General features: G+C 39.9%; 1 protein-coding gene across 7 annotated transcripts in view; it reads left to right on the plus strand.

Annotated features, from left to right (window-relative positions):
• Window positions 1–12,484, plus strand: part of ctbp2a (C-terminal binding protein 2a) — a 113,820-nt gene that overhangs the window by 65,057 nt on the left and 36,279 nt on the right. The window lies entirely within an intron of this gene.

Below are 12,484 nucleotides of genomic sequence, written 5' to 3' on the forward strand. Positions count from 1 at the left end.
TCTTTTGAAAGTGGGATTTCTTCCAGGGTGAGATCTAGTAATATCCCGGCAGAAGGGGAAAACAGGGATTTCTCCGGTTAAAAACTCAGTCGAGTCGTGATGCCGTATGCCGTATTGTCATTGGAAATGGGTTTTCCTGCTGTATGATTCTTGTGTTTCAACGTGGATTCTTTCTCAGCTTCCTACAGTTAAAATCGGTTAAAAACTAGTGTTCTGTTGCCTTTTTCCATTAAAACACGCTTGGAAGTTGAACTCCAATGTGATATAAATTAGCTTTTAAAGCTATTAGATTTTGTTTTAATTATGTATATATGGCACTCCAAAGCTGAGTGCTTGAAGGAGCCATTGGTTATGATCCCTGTTGAACTGCTTTGATGTAAATTCACCTCGGCTGTCTTTTAAAAATTTTATACATTTTTCCATCTGCATTCTTTTTGGGTTTCATCGTGAATTTAGTCTTCAAAATTTTCACAGTAGCCTGGTTTGCATTTATGTGCATATTAAATTAACTTGACCCTAATTCATGTAGCAGCTGTGTGAAGAATGGTTTTGGCAGGTAAATGTGTATATTTTTTATTGAGCTTATTTTTCCTTATTACAGTTTTGAACAATAAAAATGCTTCCATCTGATGATGACAGTGTCTTTTTGATGCTGACACGGTTCAGTGTTGCAGCATGCCCCCAGTGTAAATGTGTTCTGTGCATCTGGTTTTCCTCTAAGGCACTATTGATGTCTCACTGACTGCAGCTGGGGCCATGAACTAGGTACTCAAACGTAATGATCGTTATTTGGAAACGTTTTCTCGCCTTACCGTCCCTTTCATTATGACTCAGTCAGACTGACAGAGTTTTAACATTATTGTGCACACTGACTGGCTGCCTTGCATGGTTAGTTTAGCTGGCAAGAAAAGAATCTATGCTACAGATTGAAGTTTTTCCAGGCCAGGATAATGGAGCTTTATTTGAGATTGGGTGATTTTCTGCCAGATAAAAGATACTGTATCGTATTTAGAATGTGTGTTTCCTTTTTTATTCTCTGGTACTGAGCATTTTTAGGCTTCTCACGAATCCTGGTTTATGGCTGCGTATGTTGCACACAAAACACTTGATGCCTCGATGCTTATGGAGTTAGTTTATTATTTTTGTAGAACTAGAGTATAACTGCTGTTTAGCAATAGTAGAGCAGAAGGGTTTATGAAATTTCTATTAATAGGTTCAGAAATTACAGTTTTGCTTTTATTTGATTTAAAGTATTGCCAAAATCTTTGTACTTGTGTATTTATGTAAGAGTGTTTTGTACATTTGACTATACATGTATACATTTGGTGGGATTTAGTGGAATTTAAAAATGAGGTATAGCGTTTTCTTTTGAAGAGCTCTGGTTATGTACACTTCTCAAAGGTTGGCAAAATGGAAAAAAAAAATAAAGGACAAATCAGAAAAACAGATTTTTTTTTTGTCTGGGCCACAAAGCATATTGAAGTGTTAAATGTTGAGAAGGGATCTTGTCAGACTTGGAAAAGTGATCAGAAAAATATCCACCACAGTATATTTGCGAAACTGTTCATGTTATACAGTAGTTCAGCCATGACAGCAGTGTTGCTAGGTAAATGGGCTGCCAGTCACCATTTGAAACTGCTGTTGTTATGAACAAATTTGATTATTTTAATTGCATAAATTGAAGCTGCCGGGAATTTGCAGTATTACTTTGAAATGCTTGTAAGATGTAGTGCAAATATATTTTTCTGATTCTTGTTAAATATTTAGTCAGTTCAAAAGTAAGTTCAGAAGACCATTAAGCATTTGTTTAATTTAGCAAAATTAAATTAAATTAAGTCCACTTTGGATGTCATCTAAGGAATGGGTTTTTATAAAACATTGCATTTTGAGGTGTACCACAACAGTGTGATCAATCATAAAACACAGATATGAGGTGTTGTAATTATTATTATTATTATTATTATTATTATTATTATTATTATTATTATTATTTTAATATATCAAATTCATAAATTACCAACAAATGATCATCTGTAGACTCATATGTTAAGATATGTTTTATGAAGTACTGAAATATGACTTTTTGTTTTAAAATATTTCAAAAACGATGCAGTGCGATAGAGCTCTCCAAATGACATGGAAAAGAAATGAAGGCAGTTTTTAAATGCCATGACCTCTCTTCCTGTTGTTTTTTGTTTGGTTTTTCAAATCAGTGCCAAATGTATCTGTTGTCTCCAAGGTCGTGTGGCCCGATTTACTCAAGTTAAACATTCTTTCAGCACAACAAACTCATTTGCATGATGCTGACATTTGTTGCTTCAGTAATTTCATCTGATAATGGCCGGTTTGCAAAGCGGATCTGAAAGCATATTCCTTAATTGTGTGTTGCTAGGCAACCTGGGTTTTGGTCGTAATCACAGAAAGATTATCTTCTCATTTAAGTAACTGGGAAAGGTTTAGCTGGAGTGGGGACCTGTGGAAATGGCTTTCAAATTTGCATTGTGTACATTCTTGTTAAAGGGGAACTCTTGGCGGATTTGACAGGGAAACAAAACAAAAAAGGATACTATAGCTGTTTTGACTTCTAATTTAATGTGTCAGAATGACACAAGAAATGGTATAAGTGGATGCTAGTTTTTAAATAGTTACTAATCATCACCAGGCAGACTTTTTTTTCTCACAAAACCTGTTTTAAAGGCGGCTTAATGTGTGGTTTGACTGCACCTTGTTTGAATGTTGTAGACAAAGCTGTAGGAAGGAAGCTTAGCTGGCTATATTTTTTAATTGACAGATAAAAATTGTTTTACACCAGACCTTTTGTAACTGTTGTCGATTTTACTTCATTTTTTAAGTCTAGGTAAGAGATTTTGTTAACCAGGCATTTGTTTGAAGCATACAAGAAAATCTGATTATGTCCAAAAACGTGGGGTGAAATAGCCAGGCTGAGTACCACACTGTACAAAGTACAGAAACAGCAGGTGTGGAATCTTCTCTAAAGGGGCAGGGCACAGAATTAAATTATCGCAGGCTCCAGCGGTTGGATAAAAACATAAGCAGCTCATTAATAATGTAATTAAAGGACTGAATTGAACTGCTTGGCTGCAGTTCATCTCTTCCTAATGTGGGGTGTGGATTTATATTGGCCATGGATGTGTCAGTCAGCCACATGGGAATCAGCTCAGGTCAGTATCGCATGACGCAATACCTGCTGCTAGGTGACGCCCAATGTGATGCCTGTTTATGTGTTTGTTTGGTAGGGTGTCGGCATAAGGCGAATTACAGACAGTCCTGTGTCCACCAAACAGCTAGCTGATCACCAGCAGAATCTTGAAGGTCTCGTTGCGAAATAAGATGTTAGGTCTTTGCTGATTCATTTTAAATAAATGAATAAACGAGATTTGCGCTGTTGATAATAGAGCAAGTCAGCTAAGTGAAGGTTTTATTGACAGTGTGAAACCACACAGCCTGCCACTGCAGAATGCCTTGCTGTGCAGACCAGTGATAACTGAGAACAGCTGATCAGCCTAATTTGTGTCTTTATTAAGAGCAAGCAGGAGCCCGACAGCCATAGAGCAAAAGCAACTCGAGTTTTGGGTGCATCTTTCACTGTGCCTGACGTGTCTCTCATTCCTGTAGAGCAGAGTTCCCCAGCTTCTTTAAGCACAAGATCACTTATTGGGTTTAAGTCAAACCCAATACCTACTCCAAAGAAAATGTAGGATGACAGGCAGTTTAAATAACATAATTTATGTTATGTACATTTAAAATCAAGTATATTTATTTGTCCTCCACTCACCAAGTCTCAGTGTAATGCCTGTGAGTACATGTTTCAGTAAGTGCTGTGAAGTCTGGGATGCATTTTGCAGATCCATCAGTTGAGCATCTGTGCGGTGTTGCAGTACTTAAAATTATCTTAATTTGGAACATTGCTGTCTCATAAGGGTATGTGGAACCCAAAGCAAGACTTTGCTTTACTGTCCCTTAACCTTTCAGCTAAATAATCACTGTTCATCACAATTATCTAAATATATGGTCTACTGCTTTATAAATTAAAACCCAGTGACATTCAGGAGCCTCCACACCGATGTCTACTTAAAGGAGTGGATTTCAGAGAAACCTGACAGTTGTCACAGAAAATCACAGAACCAGTTTCAGTACAAATATATTTGCGGTACTGATCATATGTGACAGATCGCAGTTCAGCTATTTCAGCTTTACTGTAATGGCTGTAGGGAACCCAAAGTGAATCAGCTACACATTATCTGACACCCTACTGCACACTTTGTTCCTCAGTTTAAGTAAAGTGACGGTTTCAGCTCTTAACTATCTTTGCAAGCCCATCTGTAAACTGAACTACTTACATAAACAGTTAGTTCACTGTAGGCCAAATCAAGTCAGTAAACTAAGGACTTAAACAAGTTGTGCTGCATTGAATTTAGTTGAATGGATTTTTATGATTTTGGCAACAACTTTTATTACATGAAAGAAGTTGTTTGACTTTGGTAATAATTGCAGTGGCATTTGACAACTGAGGTAATATTAGGAAAGTTTCTGCAAAATGCTAAAAAGTCCATATGTTTCCACCAAGCATGACTGGTGCCACACCAGTTGCAATGGAAACCAACTGGTTTCTTGTTTGGAATGTTACTCTGTATTTTACTTCTTAATATATACTGCCCTTTCAACTTTCTATTTGCTAATGTTCTCCCAGAGTATGACTACCAAACACTTTAGAAGCAGTCAGTTATGATGTACAATTTCTAACTATTGGACACTAGACTTTTCTGAAACCAGATGTGTTAGTCTAAATCACAAATTCCATTATTCAGCAGCTAGAGAGGGACTTACTGTCAACCAGTGCAAAAAAAGTATTCTTCTTCTCCTAACTGCCAGTCAATATAGGGTCAAAGGATTTTTCATAGGACTCTAACCTTCATTAATTTTGCTTTCAAAAGATGTTTGCCTGGAACCATTTAATGAGCTCTGGGTTAGTCTGAGGATAATTAAGATGTGCTCAGAAGGGATTGATTGATTTGTGTAAAATGCTAACAAGGCACCCAGCTTCTGAAAAGACATCACAACACTAGGTTCCATCATCCTCCGGTGGTGATAAATGGTCTCTTTTCCCGTGTGTCGTTGTGCGGAGGGGGAGGGGGTGGAATTGGGAGTGTGTCTCCTCCCCGCCAGATGTCCCGCTGTGCTGCAGAAGTGCTGGTTCTGATCAGATGTTATCTCAATATGACAAAGGCTGCCTTTCCTTTTCAGGACTGCAGCCATACGGAGGGCACAGCGTGCTCCTTGTGCCCGATTTGGCAGTCTGTCGCCTGTCTCCTTTCCAGCTCTTTGGGGTTGGGAGGGAAAGGGACAAAAGCGAAAATCAACTTTCTAAGTCAGAGCTGTCTGCATCGTGACGCGTGGGCTGTGGTAGTGTGTCCCCAGCAGCACATAGGTTCTCTCTAGTGATGTTCCATTAAATCGAGCTGTAGCAGTATGACTGCAGCGCTGACAGGCTGCTCCGTTTGTGAGTTTATGATCATGAAAGTGGAATTACTCTAGACAACATCTCATCTACCATCTGTACTACAGAAGCCTCTTTCTGAAATCATCACAGACTTGCCCTACTATAGTCCAGTCTGAATTAAGTCTAATCCTACTGTACAACTACAAAAGAATACGTTTTTCATTTTTTGTTTGTATGTCTGTGACGTTATATAAAAAAGTAAAGAGAGTTTGCAAAAATAATCTTTTGACCAATCTTTCTCTGCTGGTAGTGTAAAATACCAATAGCTGCTTTTTTAAGAAGCCCTCAGCTGGTGCCTCAACCACCTGTTTCCAGACTTCCCTATATGTCATTACACTTTTCCCCCGTTACCCTGGTGACAGTCTTATTAATGAGTCTTTGGGTAATGTAATCAGACAGCCTGAATTATGAAGATCTGCAGAAAACATGACTCTCTTCTGTGCCCTGCGTAGTTTGCACGAAACCTGTTGTATTTTATCAGTAGAAACAAACTGATGAGATGTACAGCAATGCCATACTACAGTATCAGAGAGTAGCTGGGACATGACTGGTGTGAGGAAGTGTCTTTAAAACAATAGCATGGTTAAAATCTGGGAAATATTCTCTCATTCTATTAAATATGCATCAGTACAATGTGACTTGCGAGGGCCTTTTTGTTCTACAAACCTCAATACCAGGGGTGTGCCCTGTATAAATTGTTAATCTTTGCAAATCGATGCATTAGGATTAACTACTCTGCAAACCATCTTGAAAAATTAATGAATTAATAAATCAGATGGAATCATGCAAGTACATGTCCTGATAATAGTTCGCCCTGGCTGAGTTCTCCCACACTGTCAGACTGCCTAACTACAGACCTCGTGCTGCCAGTGAATACTGGACATGCTGTACTAACTGTAATCTTCATGCCAACAGTGTGGCCAGGAACCAACACAGCTTCTACCCTGGTCTGGATGTAGAGGGAACAGGATGCAGTTTCTTGTTTTAGAATGGCTCCACTAGAGCTGGGCACTTAACTGAAAGCTGTCGATGCCTAAAACTGAAAATAAAAGCTGTGTCATTCCGCAGTAAGGTTAGGGAATATTTTCTTTGTGTTTGTTCATTTAGAAACGAGCAGGGCTTGATTTTCCTCAGAAAACTGCCCTAGCAGTGATTCCTTATTTATCTCATTCATTTGTACAATATGGCTTCCATTAGCTGATATATGCCACTAGTACTAACTTTCACAGGTGCTGCTGTAATAATATGGTACTGTATGTACCTTACTGATACATGTGGCAGCTTCATGAAGAAATGGGTTTATGTACCTTTTCCTCTGTGAATATTCATGGCATGAAAACACATAACTTCTGCTATCACTGTATCCTCTCTCATATCCAGCCCCCTAACGGAATGCTAAAAACTAGTTTCCTGCATGCTGCTAACTTATACTGGGAGAGACCTGCAGCTGAGAGGGTTATTAAGGCTAGTTAAGGTGGCACTTCTGGGAAATTAGCAATGCATGTTCTCCTCTACTTCTCTATGTGGGTTGTTAACAAAAGGATTCAAATCCTACAGTGGTTCATCCAGCATCTTTCATAAAAAAGGATAATTGAACAAATATCAGAAATGGTATTTAAGGAAGAAGTGCTGACAGCTCCTTCGTTTATACCACACTGTAGTATTTGTATTTTTCCTCTGTACTCTCAAGTTTCTTTTTTGGACTAAATGCAAGTTTAAAAAAATTACCATTCCTCATAAAATGTGTGTCACTGCAGTCTGCAATGGTACGTCTGCAGGGATTCTCCCAAAATGGTTTCAGATGCAGATGGAAGTGAGGGAGGGGAAAAAATAGTATGAAATAGGGCCAGGACAGCTGTGTTTTTTTTTCTGTCGTTGTGAAAGTCGTGAAGCAGGAGCTGCATTTTTCTCTCACACCTCTCCATCTTCCCTTTGTCTCCTATCTCATTCTCTGTGCCAGGCAGGTCACCCTGAATTATTCATGGCCTGAAAATGAAAACCTCATGGATATTGAATTACAATTCTAAAGCAGCTGGGCCAGTTTCACGTGTGTGGAATAGAACAGAATTGCGAATTGTCAGAATTGTCACGAGAGGTATCTTTGTAAGATTCTTTAAAGTTATTTACTTATTACATTTGTTCATATCCATTTTTCTCCCTGTTAAAAATATATAGAAATCACTGGCGAAGAGGAGATCATGTGTTTTGCACAACAGTATTTTACTCCATCAACATTCATTTGCTGGTCAGAAGAGTCAATTTTAGTAATTCAGCGAACTAGGATTGTGATTGTGATTACCTAACATTGTGTTCCTTTTTCTTTGACATGCCAGTTTTTTAATAATTTCCTTATTTGTATCCGCTTTCGACATAGACCAACACACCATAATGCAAACCCACATCACATCCACTCAAACAAATTCTTAGTTACCCATTCATGAACAAAGGACACAGCATTTCAAGCCTTAGTTAATGACCACTTATGTAGTGATGGTTAGTTGATTTGTTTTCATAGGTAAGGTTCAGTTGCATATTAATTAAACTAAACATTAGATTTATTAAACTGTTGTATGACTGAATACATGACCCTCTTCTAATCTAAGGCTCTTCATAGTCACTTCACAATGTGACGTTTTACTAACCGATGTGAAAAGGATCTTTAAAGTACCTTTTGCCAAGACCTTCATTATTATTAATTTTACAGCTGCACGGTGATCTTATAAAAGCAGAACGTTTGCAAGAACAGACATGCTATGATCAAAGATGTAAAAATGTTTAGAGAGGAACCTTGAAGAGCCTGATTTAGGGAGCTAATGCAACCTATACTTTGTGGTATGCTTTTAAGAGTATGGTTTTCCCTTACTGAATGATTTATTCCTTTAGCCTTGTACTCTGGTGCCTCCTTATTTTTGTCATGTGAAACTCTTAAAAAATAGCTACAGACTGTGTATCTGTGTGACATGGTGGTTAGTACTGGGGTTCATTCTGGTCTGGAGCACCTTTTGTGTGGAGTTTGCATGTTCTGACTGCATTCATGCGGGTTTTCTCTGGGTGCACTTCTTACAACTCCCAAAAACATCTGGCATTGTAGCTAAACTTTCCCTTGCACTATAATCTCCCCTGCCTGGAGTACATCTGCTGCAATGCCAGTTTCAGTATACTTGGAGGAGGATTCAGGTGAATAATTTTAAAAGAGGTTTTGTCTCTTATTTCTTTTTTATTCCATATGCACTCAATTTTGAATCACCTGTTGTTTTAAGATTCAGCTTTCCAGCAGTGACGTCTGTAATGCACAGAGGAAATGAAGGTCATTAGATCTGCCTCTCTGATCCTGCCCACCAGTAGGAGCCATTCCGTATTCTCCACAGTCCCTGGTAGGAGCATTAGTGCCAACCATATGAGTGGGGCAGTCTCTTACTGGCATTGCTTTAATACTGTAGGTGCCCAAAAAGTATTGGTAGTTGCTCTTGGCACTGAGAGGACCTGTGAGGGCTAATGCACACCCTGGTCCTGTTGGTTTGCCAGTTGGGAAATTCTGGCTAGTGACACAATCCAGACTCAAACTGGCAACATCTGAGCCAAACAGCTCAAACCGCACCCCTAGCAATCACTTTTTCTGGCCGAGAACCCTGGATCTTCATAACTCCGTGTTGATTACCAGCTTTTGCTTATTTTCTCTAGAGTCATCAGAAGAAGTGATGGAACGCTTAAGGCTGATGTGGTGGTATGTTTTCTCATGTGTTTGCTGTTTTTTTTCTGCACAACTCGACCTTCTCAATAATTTCTGCGCTCATTGAAATGGTCTGACAGCGTGAGGTAATGGCAGCTTTGTGTCCCCTGAGATATGACAGTTAATGAGTAAAGAAATTGAGAAAATAGACACATTGTTATTAAAGTGCAAAGGGCCGTGTTATTGTTACTAATAGTAATGAAAATGTCATTGTTAAACCTCATCTTTCTACCTTTTTCTTTCACCCATTTCAATGGCATGGCCATGGACAGAATGCCCTCTCTGTTACATGTGGCATGAACAGGGGATGTCATGAAATACATCCCATAGATTCAGTGCTCAGCACTCAGTGACACAGGTATGGTGCCCAGCTGCTCCTGTGGCCGCAAAGACCAATGCCTGTAACTCTGCAGGAAAGAAGACATCATGAACGTTCAGTAAAGATCGTGTACACTCGCAAGTCTTTTCACATTTCTGGTCTGTTGATCAACAATTGAAATCGTTCCGATTGTGAAAGAAGCATCATTTGTTGATTGCCCTTCGGAGTCAATCCACAGTCCTTTCATTACCCTGAGCCTTTGCTGTCTTTGAATGCATGTATGTGTGAAAACATCTTTGAATTTGACCTGCAGTAAAGGAACTAAACATCTGCGGGTCTTTGTGTGCTTAGACGTTTGGCTGGTGCGCACACGGAAAGATCAGGGCGGTCAGGGAATGCCACGTTTTGTTCCTCAGTTACATTAATGGCTCCCATCCCGTGTCGAGTAAAAGTGCCCCTCTTACCCCAAACGCTAATCTCGCTGGTGCTTCCTGCTAATTAAACAAGACAGCTCCCATCTTTCATGGGAGGGGATGACTCCTAAACTGCATTTGGAAAGCCTGTTAAGAAATCAAATGGGAGAGGGAGCAAATGCGTTCGCTGTCGAGATCTTAAACAGCGTTGCTCCCACTGTGTCTTTCAGTTTATATTAGTAAACAATTAAAACAGATTGATTTCAGGAAAATGCCTTCATCGTGTAACAATGCACTTTATTTTCGACTCCAGATGTTAGGCTGGTTAAATTTGCTTGGAGAATACTCTTTTAACTTCTAGGAACTGTAGCACAAACCAGAAGTAATGTATTTTACAGCAGTGGCTTCAGTCATTTCTAGTATTCTGAGGTGTGTTCACTGAAAAACAATGCAGATCAGGTTTCACAGTTGTGGATCCCGGTGCATGTTGTTCACCTCTGGCGAGAGGGGGGATTTGTGTCGACTAAGGATGTAATTTCAGCTTGTGACTGGATAAAACAATCTCTTCTCATGGCAGAGTGGCAAAGCCTGGTATGATAAAAGCAATGTTTTATGTAATAATGATCAGTGAGCTGTGTTGCCTCAATGCAAGGGTTTAACTAAACAGAAACCCAGTTATTTATTATAATAGGGAACAGCTGTGTCAGGAGAGCCTGAAGATTAATAGTTGCATGGCAGTTTTGTGAGACGGGGGAGGGGTGTGGTAGCTGGTAATTCTCTCCCGCCTGTGCTGTGTTCTTTGTAAATGCACGCTGTCACCCAGTGACGGGAGCAGGGCTGGCGTGTTTCACACACTGCGCCACGCCAGATGGCTCCTGTCACAGAGAAGGGGGAAAAGGCGAGTTCCCGAAAAACTGAGCAGTGGCACCACCCAGCGAGACCCCACATCTGGAGCACACCTGCAGCAGCAGCGCCTTCTCTCTGTCCCTCCTCTCCTTCGTTTCCTCCCTCCGTTTTTGTATTTTTCTGCGAGGGGAGGAGGGGGGTGACACAGGCAAGCAGCATTTGGCTGGTCTGTGATTTGTGGCTGTAATTCGCATGTTTTCGGCACATTTTGTAGCCCTCTGGGGTGGGGAAGGTGCAGGAGGAAATACTGTGGAATGATCTAATGTTATTCCTGGAGGGTCTGTGTTGTCAAAGGGGTCCTTTATTTTTTCTGATTTTTGGCACAAATAGTTTTTTTTTTGCATGCCTCGTCTTTGCATTTCCTAAATTCCAGATGATCTGTCGTGTCTTCCTCTGTGCAAACGAAGTGTGGAGAAGGGCCTCTGGTGCCTTTCAGATCTGCATGTCTGCTCTGTAATCTGCTTATTTTTTCCCTCCTTGCTTAAATAGGAAAGAAAAGACTCCAAGTCAGTATTGATTTGATTTTGTTAGCTGGCCTGTGAAAGGATGCCATGTAAATACATCCTGGGTTTATTTATATTGGCTGCTGCCAGTGCAGGTGCATCCCAGTGGGGCTAGCACTTAAACAATGAGAGGCTCACAGATAAATATGCGGTGGATGAAATAAAGCAGATTTTCCTCTTTTCAGTCCAACAGTGTCCCACTGAGGTTTTGTCTCTCATTTCAAATGGGATACTTGCAGGTCTCACTTAGAAGAGGCAAAATGCTTTGCTTTCCACAGCCATCGATGAAGTATAAGCATTTGTATAAGCTGAACTTGAGCCGTCTCTGAATTCTAGCTTTCTAGCTCCACAAATGCCTTGTCTGGTGTGTTTCAGGATAGGCTTGTGTCTTGGTTCAGGTGTCTTTGTAGCGGGCTCAGGCGAATCACTAAAATGACTGTCCCAGGGCAATGCCTGTGTGTGCTCCTTTGGCTGATGTTAATATTGAAAATGTCTTAGGGCTAAATTTGAAACTGACTGTGGAAAAAGCCTTTGTTGTTGCATAGAATACAAACTGTTGCATGGGGTCACTTGTCGAGTTGTGCTGTTGGAGTTGATATACAGTATTAGGATCTTTCGGGATTCAGCCTGTCTGTGCTATAGAAGGGCCGAGTGGAATGTGTGATGCTCCTGTGTCTCCTGTATTGTATAAAGCGGACAGAAAATGGTAGGATGGAAAATGTTGCATTTTTTATTTTTCTTACAGTAGAATCAGTAGTGAGACCCAGAAAGGAAAATTACAGTTCCTAATTAAGTCTTCCAATTCTTATTTGATGTCTTTGAAAAAATAGGTGTGAGGTAAGTAGCAAATTACAGGTTGAAATAATCTGTTTTCTTTGCCAAGTTTATGAACATTGTTGTCCTGTGAGCTTGAACATGGGTTGATTTTCCCTAAAGGTGAAAGGGTAGTTTTGGATAAGAGATATTCTGACATTCTGATGTTTTGAGGCAATACAGATGGATGTGTGTTAAATGCAGTTCTGTTTGCTTTGATATTGTAACTTTATTACAAGCTTTGAGAAGAATGAGCTCAGTTTCAAGAAAAAACAGCAA

Source organism: Lepisosteus platostomus, chromosome 6 (genome assembly GCF_059453375.1).
Source record: "Lepisosteus platostomus isolate fLepPlt1 chromosome 6, fLepPlt1.hap1, whole genome shotgun sequence".
In the NCBI taxonomy this organism is placed as follows: domain Eukaryota; kingdom Metazoa; phylum Chordata; class Actinopteri; order Semionotiformes; family Lepisosteidae; genus Lepisosteus; species Lepisosteus platostomus.